Genomic DNA, 16,194 nt, shown 5'->3' with positions numbered 1-16,194 from the left:
ATACATAAACAAGGTATGCTTGCTCACCTACATGTAGTAATTGAAATGAAGAAACCATGTGAAGCTTGTATGATAGGTAAGCAATAGAGAAAGGCATTTCCACAAGAAAGTAAGAATAGACTGAAGGCTTCTGTAGAGTTGGTGCATGCTGACTTGTATGGTAAAATGCCTACATAAGCCTTGGGAAGATATTTTTGTTTTATATTGATTGGTCGATGACTATAATAGGAAGATATGGATGTACTTCCTTCATGATATGGCTTAGGCTTTTGGTTAGTTTAAAGAATGGCCAAAATTTGTTGAGAATGAAACAAAGCAAAGTGTGAAGAATTTTAGAACAAATGGTGGCGGTGAGTTCAACTCAAAAGAGTTTTAAGACTTTTGCAAGAGCAAAGGGATTAAGCATCAATTGACAATGTCTCATACACCTTAGCAAAATGGCATTATTGAATGATGAAATTGCACCATTTTGGAAATGGAAAGGTGCATGCTTAAGAGCAAGGGATTGCCTAACTAGTTTTGGTAGAAGCTGTTAATACTATAGTCTACATTCTCAATTAGCATTATACAAAGGCTCTTAAGGGAAAAAATCCTTATAAGGCCTATTCTCGTATAAAACCATCTACCTTACATTTTAGAACTTTTGGATATGAATGTTATGCACATGTTCCAAAGGATAAAGGAAAAGTAAAATCCAAAAAGCACAAAATGTATCTTATTGGGTTATAGTGATTAGCAAAAGGCTTACAAATTGTATAATCAAGAGGCAAAGAAGATCATAATGAGCCGTGATGTGGTGTTTAAGGAGTAGCCATATACAGTGGAGGAGGAGAATATAAGTTCTTTCATTGTATCATCCAGTGAAGAAGTAGTCTACTACGAACCTATCCCAAGAGTTGTCCCTACCCTCGAGGAGGAGAAAGCATAATCTTTGGATGATAATAAAATTTTTTGTAGTAGCCAGTAACTGTAGTCATGCCACCAAAAAAGCTATTGCTGCGATGGTTGAAGTAGCTCTATGATTGTAGTAATCCTATGCCTATAACAGTTGAGGAAAAGCCAGATGGCCCAAGGAGGTCTCTGAGAATAGAGGAAAAAAAGGCTTGTACTGACATATCAATATGGCCTTGATGCTGAGATTATGAGAGAAGTAAAGGAGCCAATAGACTTGGAAGAAGCACTTGCCAAATGAGCATGGAGAGTGGCTATGGAGCTGAGTATGATAGCATAATGAAGAATAATACTTGGGAGCTAGTGGATCAGCCAAAAAAGAGGAAGATTATTGGCACCAAGTGGGTTTGGAAGGTAAAGTACAAGGTTGATGGAAGCTTAGAAAAGTACAAAGCCAGATTAGTTGCAAAGGAATTTTCACACATTGATTTGATTTTCTTAATCATTTGCTTTAATTGCTAGAATGACCACTATTTGCATAGTACTTTTGAGTGATTGCTCATAACACATGGCCAATTTACCAAATGTATACTAAATTAATATTCTTGAATAGATACCTCAAGGAGGAGGTGTACATGGCTTAACCATTGGGGTTTGAGGCCTGCCATTTTGAGAACAAAGTTTGCAAGTTAAAGAAGGTCAAACAAGCCCCTAGAGCATGGTACTAGCACTTAGATAAATTCTTTTTAGGCTTGAATTTCAAAAGATGTGTCTCAAATGCTGACTTGTATGTTTATAGGGATGGTAAAAATTCTATAGTAATTGTCCTATATATGGATGACCTTCTTATTATAGGTGATTATGATGATATGATCCATCAGACTCAAAAGGCTTTGAGCTTTGAGTTTAAAATGATAGACTTGGGCTTGTTATACTATTGTTTGGGGATTAAAGTCATGGTGAAGTCTTCATCTCTCAAAGAAGTATGCATGGGAGATCTTAAAAGCATTGGCATGACCGAGTGTAAGGAGATAGCTATACCTATGGAGGTCAATGTGAAGTTATTCATTGAGGATACATCAACACTAGTAGACATTAGGAGGTATAGGAGGTTGCTCATATACTTGTGTAGCGCTAGGCCAAATATCCATTTTGTTGTTGGTGTTTTGGGTAATTTCTCAAATGAACCATGAGAAAGTCATTGGAAAGCTGGGATGTGGGTGCTCAGATACTTGAAGGGAACTCTTGACTATGGTATCATATACAATTACGAAAGTGCTCTTATGGGGAATTGTGACTGAGATTTGGCAAGTGACAATGATACCAGAAAATCAATTTTTGTATATTGTTTCTCTTGGATCAGTAAGAAGCAACCAACTATGGCATGTGTATTCTATCAAATCAGAGTACAAGGCAACTTGTTTTGCTGCATGTGAAGCAGTATGGTTAAAAAGAATCCTATGGTATATGGGAGTACAAGATGAAGATATAACCGTGCTAAGCTGTGACAATCAGAGTTGCATTGCCATTGCCAAAAATATACTTTTTTCATGTACGCACCAAGCACATTAAGATCTAGGATCACTATATATGTGACTTGGTCAAGGATGGGATAATAGAGCTAGTCTACTATTCAATAGAGGAGAATGGAGTAGATATCTTCACCAAAGCTCTTATGAAGGATCTCCTTCAAGTTCATCTTTAGAGATTCGGTGTGGGCCGAGTGGACATTAAGGGGGGTGTTAGATATGCTCAATGCCCCACCCTTGTAAGGTGCCATCAATGATCCATGGTGCTCTAAGTTGTAAGGCCTCCATTATGAGGAGAAGCCATGTGTGGGCACAAACATTGGTTGGGTCCTGACTTGTATGTCAGATGAGGTATATGTGACTGGATGGCAAAATGGTGACCTTTGTGGATCTAGCCTTTGGATTAGATAGAGTAGTTATGTTGGTAGTAACTCAAGGCACAATGCATTGAGTTATGGGGTGTGGAATTTATCAAGGACCCAATAATAAAGGGAATATTCCCTAGCTGATTGGGGAAGGTTAATAATATAGTTAGTGGATGCCCGGCTTACCAGACTACCTTCTCAGGCTATAAAAGAAGACCTCTCCAAAGCCATCATTAATCTATCTTTCACCCAATCAGAGCTCTTCCAACTACCCATAAGCTCTTCAGTTGGATTGCCATCTCAGCTTCACAATGGAAGCGCACATGTGGATGAGCCATTTTTGTATAAGTTTATTTGAAATTAAAGTAATTTTTATTATTCTCATATTTGCTATGTGTTCTCTACTCCTTGCTCAGATTCTATCTGTTGTGATGTGTAATTTCTACAATACTATTTGGATGGCAAGCATACATAGTGGAGCTTTATGCTTTGAATGTCTACAAGACATTTGGGGATGTCAAATGCTTATATGGATGCTTGATGTTAATATATGTACCCATATATAATTATGATGTGCTTTGAGCTTTGTATTTGAGCTCCATTGGATGTATTTTGACATTGGGACATTTGTTTTAGTGATTCTTCACTTATAGGTTGACGACATATTGGATGTATATGCTCTCGAAAACATTTATGATGCACTTGGGATTCTGAGATGTTATGACACTTATGTCTTGAGCTTTTCTTGCTCACTTTATATTTTTAATTCACTCCTAGTGGAAGGCACTTGCACTTTCTCTCCAGAGCTTGGTTCTTTAGAGATAATGGAAGTCTCTAGTGGAAGCTTGATTCTTTAGAGATAGTGGGAGCTGTCTTGTTTATGTACATACTTAGTTGATCTATGCATACACTAATCTTGCAAATAGTAACTCTTGTATGTTGATTTGCTTTTGAGCACTTGGATACCTTGTACCTATTATTGTCAATGGGTTGTCAATGGTGGGTGCATGCTTGATATGCATTGTTGTGTGCATCTATGTATCTAACACCCCTGTATGTATTGATGGTTCTTGGTACTTGGTTGCTACACTACTAATTGCATTTTATATATCCTGGTTGCTATTTAGATATTCCTACTAGTGGGAGCTTACTCATTTGGTTATTTTCCTACAAATGTATAGTCATTTATTATAGTTTTATGGGCAGTAATGTTGAATACTATTTATGAGCAGTTTCTTTGAGAGAAAATGCCTTGTTTGAGTACTCTAGTGCTTATAGTTTATGGACAGCTATATACTCTTGTGTTCCCCATCTCTTGCTCTTACTTTTGGCTTATTTTTGGGGTTATTTTGCTATAATTACAACAATCCACACTCTTATACTTTGTAATCCCTTGGAAACATAGTGGCATGTACTTCCAATGCATCAAATGATAGTGCTATTTTTAACATAAAAAAGTTGGATGATAACAACTTCCAATATTGGAAGACACAAATATGGTAGGTTTTGTGTGGAAGAAGTAGGTTAGGACATTGAAAGCCAAAAAATTAGAATAGAAATGATTGGGATGAGTTTGATGAGTTATGCAAGTCCACTATCATTTGCTATTTATTTAAGCATGTGTACTTCAATGTTATTTCTATTGATAGTGCTAGATATGATTTAGTTTTGCATCTCAATTTTATTAGTTGAAGAAGCTTGTGGAACTTTGCATGAAGAAGGACACTCCTATGTCTACTCATTTAAATGAGTCTCACTCTATTTTCAGCCAACTTATCTTGTAAGGCATTCAATTTGAGGATAACATAAAGACTTTGTTCTTGCTTGTTATACTACCAAAGTAATGGGGTACATTTTATATTGCTATGAGTGCTAATCCTCTTGATATTGGTTTTAAATGCAGTGATGTAGAGAATGATTTACTTATAGAAGAAGTAAACTAAAAGAATCTTGATGCAATCTACACTTCTTATGCACTTATAGTTAGCGGCAAAAATGGTGGAAATGGAAATACTTATCATAATAGAGACTTACAACCCAATAAGAATAGAAATTTTTAGTATCATGGGCAATCACATAGTAAGTCTTGTGGTTTGTAAGTCCTCTTTGACATATCATTATTGTGGGTAGTAGGGTTGCATTAGGCCGTAGTGCCATAAAATGAAAAATGATAGGTGCAATGAGAAAGGTAGGGAAAAAAGTAAGAAAATGCAAAGTCCATTGAGATTGTACCTAAGTCCTCTGTGAAGATAGAGGAGACTAATATCTTGGATTATAGTTTCAATAACTATATTCTTGCTGCTTCATCACTTGATGCTACTCAATTGACTGATGCTATGCCTTCTTGCTCTTAGTATTGGCTTCTTGATTTGGGGGTTTCATTCCATACTACCCCACATCATCATTGATTTCATAGCTACTATACTATTATGGGTTCTATTAGATTGGGAGATAACATTGTATTGGATATCATTAGGATAGGTGATGCTAGATTGCAATTTGATAGTGGTGCTTCTTTGTGATTCATAATGTATGTCATGTCCTAGCTTTGACTAAAAGCCTTATTTCAGTTAGATAGTTGGATGATGATAGGTACCATGTATCTTTAGGCGGTTCTTCATGGAAGATCACATATGGCATTCTTGTTGTTGCTAGATGTGCCAAAGTTGGCAGCCTCTATCCTTTCTTGTCTTTGGGTTTATTGACCATGTTTTAGTAGTGACCAATCTTCCACATGTATCTCTCTGGCATCACTGTCTTGGGCACATGTCTTTGAAAGGAATGAAAATTCTTGCTTATTTTTAGTATCTTTCGCCTCTTGATTGTTCATTTTGATTTATGTGATCGTTTTTTATATGTTAGCTAGACTTTAACTCGCATAAGAAGTTTAGCTCTATGCATGTGGGTGAGATTTTAGCTCTTGCCCCGTGCTCTATTAGTCATTGAGTAGTACGAAGTACTTCATTACATTCATAGATGATTATTCACATAAGGTTTGGACTTATCCTATTAAGTAAAAATCAGATGTTTTATTTGTATTTTAGCACTTTCTTACCATGGTTGAGAACTAGTTTGGGTATAGGCTAAAATACCTATGATCTGCAATGGAGGTAAGGCTTTTGAGTAGCTTTGTAATGAGAGGGGTATCAAGCATCAATTGACCACCCCATACATTCCACCTTGGAATAGTGCTACAAAGCATATATACAGGACTATTCAAGAAAGATTCCATAGTATGCTTAGTCAGGCAACTTACCATAATACTTTTGGACTAAGGTAGTTACTATCGCCGTGTATATTATTTGGATCCAAAGTCCATCCAATGCATCTTTCTTGGATATGGAAATGCAAATGAGATCGGATATCACCTTTGGAATTTGTAATTTATAATTTTGAAAGGTTATTTGTAGCCATGATATTATCTTCCATAAGAAAAATATGCATATAAGACTAGACTAGGTGATTAAGGTGCGTAGGGTGATCTTTTAGGAGGAGCTTCCTATCATAGAACATCTAGCCCCGGTGAGATAGCCTGTTGCATATGTTGATGATGTAGTGGCCTATGATGTACTTGTTATATAGGATCATGATGTTGGATAGAGAAGATAGAGCATACAAGATCCACAATCAATCTTGAGATGCTCCACTAGATCCTCACTTTCTCCTAATCATCATAAGCCCTCTATGGACTATGCTATTGTGATAGACTTTGCTAAGACATTTACCTATAAGAAGGCTATATGCAGAGGTGATTATCCTTCTTGGGAGAGGGTGATGTAGTTTGAGTTTGATTTGATGAGAAAAATCATACATGGGACTTAGTTCCTTTCCTGATGGAAAGTGTACATTACCATGCTAGTGGGTGTATAAGTTGAGTATATTCATTTGCTATGGTAGCTAAGATATAGGAGTCATGGATTACAACAACTCAGATTATGTAGGACATGCAAATAGTAGGAAGTCCACCTCTAGGTATGTCTTTTCCTTTGTTAGATGTGCTATCTCTTGGATGTCCAAGGTGCAGAAATACATGGCCTTATCTACTACCAACATGGAGGTCGAGTACATTGTAGACCAATTGCGACTTACAAGGAGACCCTATAGCTAGGTCATCTGATTGTAAACCTTGCTATGACTATGAATCTTACACTACATTTGGGTTTGATGAGTACCATTTAGTTGACCCATAATTTGGTCTTCATACGAAGAGAAAGCACATTAAGATACACTATTACTTCATTAGAGAGGTGGTAGAGGAAAAGTCCATTGAGCTTATCAAAATCCCTATAGATATGAATCTTGCAAATCTTGTTAGTAAAAGCCTCTTAGTGGAACATTGTTCCTTCCTTAGAAAGATGATGGGTGTAGGATGAGATGACACCTATTCCCCATCTCACTATACTTCTATGTACTCTTTGTACATTGTCGCTTTTTTCTTGTTTTCTCCACACTTGCGCACATTTGTCTTTAAGAGAAAGGTTGTTGGGGATTAAAGACTGCATGTGTCTAGCCTCCTAGATTTACATGTACACTGTACTTGCATAGCTATACACCTGCAGGTGGTGGATACTTATCTCTATTACTCTATTCTTTATTTTTTAACACACATTGTGACTGTTGAAGTTCCCACACACCAGTCTCTTTCTTCTTTCTTGAATCTCCACAGCTCTTGCATCTCTTCTTGCTTCTACTTGTGCTTCAACAAAAGTGGATTAGGTTAATCAGGAGCGGTGCTCTAAGATAGATGCAAGGGACTACTACAGTGGGTTACCTACATGTTGTGTGAGGGCATTTGCCATTGCATTGTGAGTTGCCCATTTTTCTTTCCTTGTTTCCCTTGGGTCCCCCTTGTAAATAGGGCAAGTAAGAGAGAATGAGGAGATGATGAGTAGATACATGAACATGCATTTGTTTTCCGTACACTGAGATGGTGTGCGTTAGTATACATGCACGTATACACTATTGTTAACTGTCAAACGAACAAGGTGGAAAATCTGGAAAAGCTAAAGCAGAAGAAAAAGGCCAAGGAAAAGTGAAACGGAAGACAAAGGCGCACAAGGAAAATCTAGAAACACAAGAAACACAGAAAAGTCCCAAATAAGGGAGAAAGATGCACAAGGAAAAGCGCAAGTCAATACTTTTATAAAAGAGCACAAGCGCATCATGATTTAATTAAGGAGCACCAGGCTCTCACCCGTGCAATTTGTAAAGGTAGATGGGCGGTAGGAAGGAAGCTAGGAAGATAGGAGGACAATGGGAAAAAGGGCCCGTCGGCCATGTAAAAAAGGGGATAAGGGGATGACCGCCCAAAAGGGATTTAGAGTTTTGTATATAAAGTTGAAAAGTGAATGAGAAGCTCATTCTTGTGTGTGGCCAAAGCTTCTTCTTCTTCTTCTCTTGTTTCTTGCCTTCTTGCTTGTGCTTGAGTGAGGGATTGAGGGATTGAGGGAGTGTGAGGAAGTGAGGGAGTGAGTGTGTGAGAGTGAGGGATCGTGGAGAAGAAGCTCCCCATCTTCTCTCTTCATATTCTCTTCTTCTCTTCTCTTCTCTTTTCTCGCACGGTTATGGAGGATGGAGCTTGACGGAGAGGGCTTGAGGTTGCTTGAGCTTGCCGCAAGGATCGTGGAGCTACCGGAGTGCAAGAGAGAGGAGGGAACTCTATCGAGCGTCAAGGTAAGCTCACTACAGCCGTAAGGTAGGCATTGCGCATCGGCTATGTGAGAGGTAGCCATGGCCGCTTAGCTTGAAACGATTGATCAATAAGCAGTCCGTAGGTCTCAGGGTAGAGCTCTGTAGCTTCGCTTCAACTATGCACCCTAGGCCATGCATTGTTCACTGTGCAAGCACTGAGCGGGAGCTCATGCTTAGAGAGGTGTTATTCAAGGAAGCTAATGTCTAAATGGCCTAGAGAATGTGTACACTAAGATGTGGGTAATCTACGTGTAGGTAGGGAGATGCACTAATGGTCACTTCTACATGGATGTGCTAGTGAACGTATACACTAGTACATGTGTACTAGTATATGTGCATTGTGCATTTCTGGGTGCACTAGTGCATTGTCTACTAGTGCATTGGTGAATAATGAAGTGCTCAATGCAACAATGGACTTGTGTGTTCTAGGTGTAGGGAATCTAGTGGTGAACTACATGCACATGGGTATGTGAGGATGTAGTGCACTAGGTGGCATGCACCATGGTAGGCTTGGTGCATAGGGTATGTGCACTGAGATGGAATCCTTGAACAAGTAGTTATGTGCAAGGTTCTAGGATGGTACATAGGGCACTTCAGGCTGCCTTGTTCTCTCTTTCTCCTACGCATCAAATCCCCCCTTGTGAACAAGGTGGGCATTGTGCAAATACAAAATTGGAGAGGACACACGATGAGTATATTAGTGTACATGTATGGAGATACACATATACATGCATGTGTGCCCAAGTGAATTAATACAATGCAAGACACGACTTACTATGCTAAGTGAGTTTGATGGTGTGTCCTAGTGTAGGGTGTAGTGCATGTATGCAAGGTGTACTATATACCAATCCATATTCATTGTATACTGTGCAATGATGCGAGTGTACTCTAAGGCACCTCCTTCCTTCTTCCTCTTCCCCTTGCTCCTCCCTTGCAAACAAGGCATAGTTAGGGGAGGAGAGAAAAGTGGGAGAGAGCTAACAAGTGCACAAAGGTTTTACTATGCTCAGTGCAAAGTTAGTGTGTGCAAGGGTGTAGTGTACATGTGCATGCATGCACTATGCACTATGCATGAATGTGGTGCATAGGGTTGAGCACTTTTAGATGTCACTTTCTTTTCTTCTTTTTCCTCTTATTCCCCCTTGCAAATAGGGAAACATTAGGCAATCAAAGAAAAGAGGAATGAAGATCTCGTATAAACCTCTGTATGCATTAGGTGGTGTGCATGTAATTAGCACATGCGAGATGTATGAACATAGTTCTATTGATTGAAACTTATTAATGTAAATGGATAATGATTATAACTAAAAATATTTGTGTAGATTCCTACATGTTATGCACTTGTTTGCTAGTTCTTTTTCAGTTATTCAATAAAATTGGAATAGAAATAACATCCAACTTACATGTGTTAGGAATATCACTAGTGCTCATTCTAAGGTAGGATCAAGTCTAAATTTTTAGTGAATTTTTGCCACATAAATCATGTTGATGACGATTTCTTTGCAACTTATTAACTTTTACTAACAATTTTACCTTAAAAATAATCATAATCAAAATTCTAAAAATAAAATATGGCACAAAAGGCAAATCTTATTTCAGTTAAATCATCATTTTAGATTCAAGTTGGTCTAGTGCAGGCATATGTAAAGCTATTGGATGACTTGCCTACCACATTTCAATCAAAACATTACAAATATCCACATGGAAACCAATACAAATTTTAAAAAGGCCACAACAAGCAACAGAAAGCACCCAAAAAGGCCACAAAAAGGAACCATAGCATATCATAAAAGACACTAAAGCTAATTGATTCTTGAGAATTCTTTGACCAAGTGTGTCTCTCCAAAGTGCAATGAAATATGAATATCATGAACACAAAGCATGTGTTTGTGAATGCCAATATACATATGCACTATGCATTGTCCGCTAAAGTGGATTCATAGACACCAAGAAATTTAATGCACCACACTTATTCCATACCCTTAATCAATTTAACTAAGAATTTAAAATCAATGAGATAGTTAATCATGGATGCAAGTTGGCCACCTACCTCCCATTAAATCCTCTTTTTCCAACCATTAGGGGAGATTTGGATCCAAGTTTGGGCCTTCTAGTTTTAAATAGAGAAAATCTCTCAATTAATAGGGCAAGGGCTACCATTACAATAAAATAGGGGTTTCCCAATTTTGAAGTTTATCTCATATTTAAAGATTTTTAAAAATAAGCATTTTGAGGTATTTTTGGAGCATAGATTTGTGGAGATACAAAATACAAGACATATTAGTACAATTAAATACTATGGATAGAGATATTTCTTGTTAATCCCATATAACCTTGTAGTCTCCAAGTTGTTTTCTCAGAATTCTTGAATAATACACCCAAATGTATTCCCTCCATTGTAGTATTACTCTCTTTTTCTCAAAAATATCAAATAGTTCAACAAAGTGCATGCCATCCCTTCATTTTTGCACAAGATTTGCTATTCTCTCTTTTTGGCCCAATGTCTTCTACTACTTTATCTTCTATTTCAATGGAAGCATCACATCCTCAGCATCCTTACTTTCGATCAAAGCAATCACAATATACAACAAATTTGACCTTGACAACAAGGGTAGGTGAAAAACTCAAGGCACCTGCAATGCATTGTGTGGTACGCCTCTCAATCTCAAACAATGAGATGGGGGGGTTGTCAAAATACTTGAGGCACCTCCTCCCATTGTGTGGTACCCCCCGGACTCGAGCAATGCGAGGAGCGCAGAGTCTTGAGGTGCCCCGTTGCATTGTGCACTACCCCTCGAACCTGAATAACACGAGGCAGGGGGAGGGTTTGAAAAACTTGAGACACCCTCCTCGCATTGTGTGATGCCCCTCAAACTTGAACAATAAGAGGGGGACTTCCAAAAAACTCAATGTATTCCCCTTACATTGTGTAATACCCCTAGACCCAAACAATGCAAGGAGGCGGGTCCAAAAAACTCGATGCATCCCCCTCGTGTTGTGACATATTCCCTAGACTCGAACAACATAAGGGAGGGTCATCAAGATTTTGGATCCCCCTTCCCTTGCATTGTGTGGGTTACACCCCTAGTGGAAGGGACCCATACAACATGAGGGGGGTTATCAAATTTTTGGAACCCCCCCTCCCTCGCCCCTAGCATTATATAGCCCCACAAAATTTTAAGTTCATATGGGTGTTATTATGTTGTAGGTGTAGAGGGAGCTCATGCTCAACCGCCAAGACCCATGGATTGCTTATTGCTTCAAGCATTTCAAGTGAGCACAAATGGCTATCTCTCACCTAGCCGACATGCCTTCAATCCTATCGGGGTACAGTGAGCTTACCTTGATGCCCAAATGAGTAGCCTCCTCTGTCAAGCAAGTTGGTAGCTCCATGATTCATGATGCAAGCTCAAGCATCCTCAAGCCTCCACCTCCAAGCTCCATCCTCCATAGCCGCGCGTGAGAGAAGAGAAGAGAAGAGAAGAAGAAGAAGAAGAAGAGAGGAGATGATGGAGAGCTTCTTCTCCAAGATCCCTCACCCTCACACTCTCACACTCCCTCTCTCAAGCACACACAAGTAAGCAAGAAGGAGAGAAGAAGGGAAGAAGAAGAGTCCACTTTGGGCACCCATCCCCTTTTTTACATGACTGATCATTGTAGCAAGGTCCTCTTTTCCCATTCTCCTCTAATTGCCCTTTCTCTTTACCTATGACCTTCTACCTTTTACAATTTGCACAGGAGGGAGTTTGGGGCTCTTTTACAAGAGTTTTAGGGGGGCTCTGCATTTAAAAAATGTGCCTTTGCCTTTGACTTAGCTTTTGAGACTGCCCTTGCACTTTTGGGCATTTCCCTTCCTACTTCTTTTGTTGTGTCCGCATTTGGAGTTTTCTTGGACTTTTTTTCTCCGTCTCGAATTGGGGTTAGCATTACCCCCTCCTAAACAAGTGCTAGTCCCATGGCATTTACGGGTTTGTGTTGACGAGGGTTCGTGATTTGAAGGGTAGTAGGAGAGTGGATGATGATGAGGCTCTTGGGGATTGGTTGTTGGAGAGAAGTTGATCAAAATATTGAGGTAGTGGAGGCCAAGAATGGTTGGAGTGATGACAGGGCCTTCGAAGTGGGTGGTTTGTAGCCCTTGTATGTACCTGAAAAGAAAAGAAGTGCACTACCTAGGGGGAGTGTCTACCTTACTATGTGGTGCATTGTGCTTGTGCTAGTGGAATTGGGAGCTAGGTCTGGACCACATGCAACAAAGCTTGGGTATTGTCCCACACTTGAGGACCTAGTAGGTCTGGACCACATGCAACAAAGCTTGGGTATTGTCCCACACTTGAGGACCTAGTTCGTACGTAAGGGAGGTGCAGTGGGTGCGGCTTAGGGAGACAGGTCTGACCATAGATGAGTGTGACCTCCCTAGGAATGGCCTATTGATGTGCCCTAAGCGTGATGTGGGGAATCAAAATAGGCTAGGGGATTAGGGATGGAGCCAATTGCGATCGAAGCCATTGGATGCACCTAACTTAATAACCCCTAGGTGGAGTGACTGTGGCGTACGTGTAGTGAGGTGATTTGACTACTTTTTCTTGTGATTTTCTTCTATTTTCTTTTATATTCCTTTGTTTTTTGTCTCTTTTTCTTTTTATTCTTCTTCTCCTCCTTTTTTTTTGAATTATATAAATATGACGAGAATCTAGTCTTCATCATTTGAGTCGTGAGAGGGTGATTCTGGGGGCTTAAGAGATTTTTCAAGGAATTTCTAGCCTCTACATGTACCCCTTGAGGTTCAGACGTACTTCGAGAGTGGTGGTGGAAAGAAATGGATGATTGTAGCAGGTGAAGCGCTATCATTCATATCTTCTAAGAGGACTAAGAAAAATGAGGGGAGTAGAGTAGCTTCTTGCATCATTAATCTAGCCATAGCGTAGTTGTCTATGCCATTGGGATCAAAAAAGAGTGTTGGGAGGCGATGTTCTTGTGGTGTCGGATCCTATCTCAGTAGTGTCCTAAGCAATCTAAGATAGTTACATGTTGTGATGAAGGTGGGATCGGGGCAAGAAGAGAATTCATCAATGAAGCAAACTATTGAGTCGTATAGTAACATTTGCATCATAGATCAATGCAAAGTCATATATGTAGTGGTGGATGCTTGGATTAAAATCCACTCCTATCCTTCTTGGATATGGCATGAAAGTTGAGTTATTCCTTTCAAAGGGTAGGGTGTTGCAAAATGCCATCTAGGCATTCATGTTTTTCTAAAAAAATGTGCCTTCTCCACGTTGGGGCATTCATAGCCCTTTATTGCTCTGGGTACTTCAAAAACTTTGTTCTACCAAAAATCTGTCCTCTGTCCCCCATAAGGTAGGGTTCTGTGCCCTCTCGGATATCTACTTGTCTCCTAGTCTGCTTTCAAGATTACTTACCTCTTCCACCACCTTGACTAGTAGTACTCTATGCAAGTTTGTGGGAAATCAAAAATTAAAGTCGAAGGGCTCACGAGCAATCTCTTGTTGCTCCCAGGTCATGAGTTTAGCATTAAAGCTTGCTGGGAAGTTATCTTGGCTTCGTGGGATAGGTGTTGTTGGCACTACTGCTGGTTGGGCATTTATTCTTCTTCGTGCTTGCTCTACCATCTGTTGTCACTTCTTCTTAAGCTCTGCTTTTCTTTCCATAGAGGTGTCCACCTCTTGCTGTACTTTAGGTTGAGGGAAAGGGGGTTGTGGGATGAGTTCTTTCTCTTGAGGTCCCATCTCAAAACTTATTCTTGCCTCTTCCTCTTGTCTGTACTCCTGTTGTGCCCCCTCAACAAACATGTTAACCCTTAGACGAACAAGGTGGAAAATCCAGAAAATCTAAAGCATAAGACAAAAGCCAAGGCAAAAGTGAAACGGAAGACAAAGGCGCGCTAAGAAAAATATGGAAACACAAGAAGTACAGAAAAGTCCTAAATAAAGAAAAAATGCGCATAAGAAAAAGCGCAAGTCAATACTTTTGTAAAAGAGGGCAAGCGCATCATGATTTAATTTAAAGAGCGCCGGGCTCTCACCCGTGCAATTTGTAAAGGTAGATGGGCGGTAGGAAGGAAGCTAGGAAGGTAGGAGGACAATAGGAAAAAGGGCCTAGGCCATGACCAACCATGTAAAAAAGGGGATAAGGGAATGACCGCCCAAAAGGGATTTAGGGTTTTGTATATAAAGTTGAAAAGTGACTGAGAAGCCCATTCTTGTGTGTGGCAAAAAGTGGATCTCTTCTTCTTCTTCTTCTTCTTCTTCTTCTTTTTGTTCTTGCTAGCTTGAGCTTGTGCTTGAGAGAGGGAGTGTGAGAGTGTGAGGGAGTGAGTGTGTGAGGGTGAGGGACCGGAGAGGAGAAGCTCTCCATCTTCTCCTCTCTTCTTCTCTTCTCTTATCTTGCTCGTGGCAATGGAGCTTAGAGCGTGGAGCTTGAGGATGGAGCTTGCTTGAAGCTTGCACTTGGATCGTGGAGCTACCAGAGTGTGCGGGAGAGGAGGTAACTAGATCGGCATGGAGGTAAGCTCACTACACTCATGGATAGGTAGCGCGTCGGCTATGTGAGAGGTCATTAGGGGAGTTTTGAGGTCTCGAAAATGCCTTTTAGGATGTGGAGAGAGAGTGCTCTAGACCAATAAGAGCAAAGCCTCTGTAACTGAACTTCTATTTTTAAAAAAATAAAAAATCATTTAACAAAAATATATAAATATAATAATATTATAAATTTGTATTTTTATTATCTATTTTTAGTCTCTCATATTCGTGATTATGACATCTTTTGCATTAATGGCATAGAGTCTCGGCTACTTTTATTTAATGATGTTTCTAGATTAATGATAATGACTGATATAATTGAAATTCAAATTAGTGAAAAGCATGGCGCTCAATTTTTTCCCTTCTTTCTTTTATTCCTCTATTGTTTTTCCCTCTGTTATGGTAGCCTAGTCCTCTCTCTCTCTCTCTCTCTCTCTCTCTCTCTCTCTCTCTCTCTCTCTCTCTCTCTGTGTGTGCATGTCTCTCTCTCTTCTACTATGGATACAAAAATTCGACCTTCAACAAGACGTCCAAGCTCCCAAATCACATCCATATCAGTGTTTAACTCATTCCAAACTGATGGAAGATGGATTCCTACTATCATTAGCAAAGGTAGTTGGATCACCATGCAACAAGCAAAATGTGGAAAAAGGCAAAGACACGAGAGCTCATTTATCTCTGCTTGGAAGGGCAGAATCTGAGATTTTAAGCTTGGAGCAAATAAGAATAGCATCAAAGAGGTACTAGTGCAACATGTGTTCATGCATAGAGAGTTGTGTTTGAAACCTAGATCTTCAAAGCTTCCAATGCATAGACCAAATTGTAAGAATTTGATTCTTAAAGTTTTTCCTTTCTTAAACATGGTTTAGGTTTTTCCATTATAATATTTGTTTGTCTTGTAGATGTCTATCCCTCTAATCTTGAGGAATGGCAACCAGTGGAGTCTATTATTGATGTTATACATGGTTCAATTGGAGAAGAAATGTATAGAGGCAGAAAGAAGACAGAGCTTGCGGAGAATGGAATATTCTTTTATGACCATTCTTATGTTATTCCTATGCGGCGTTGCCAATGGGGATCAATAAACCTCCTTCCTTTGCCAGATTTTTCAAGCTTTGAGTGGCCCTTGCCAAGTCCAGCTACTAGTGAGGGCTATAGATGTAAGATATTTTCTGAGAT

This window comes from Lygodium microphyllum, chromosome 4 (assembly GCF_053477565.2).
Source record: "Lygodium microphyllum isolate KBCC chromosome 4, Lygodium_microphyllum_v1.1.10, whole genome shotgun sequence".
NCBI lineage: Eukaryota > Viridiplantae > Streptophyta > Polypodiopsida > Schizaeales > Lygodiaceae > Lygodium > Lygodium microphyllum.
Note: the sequence above shows the minus strand (reverse complement) of the source record.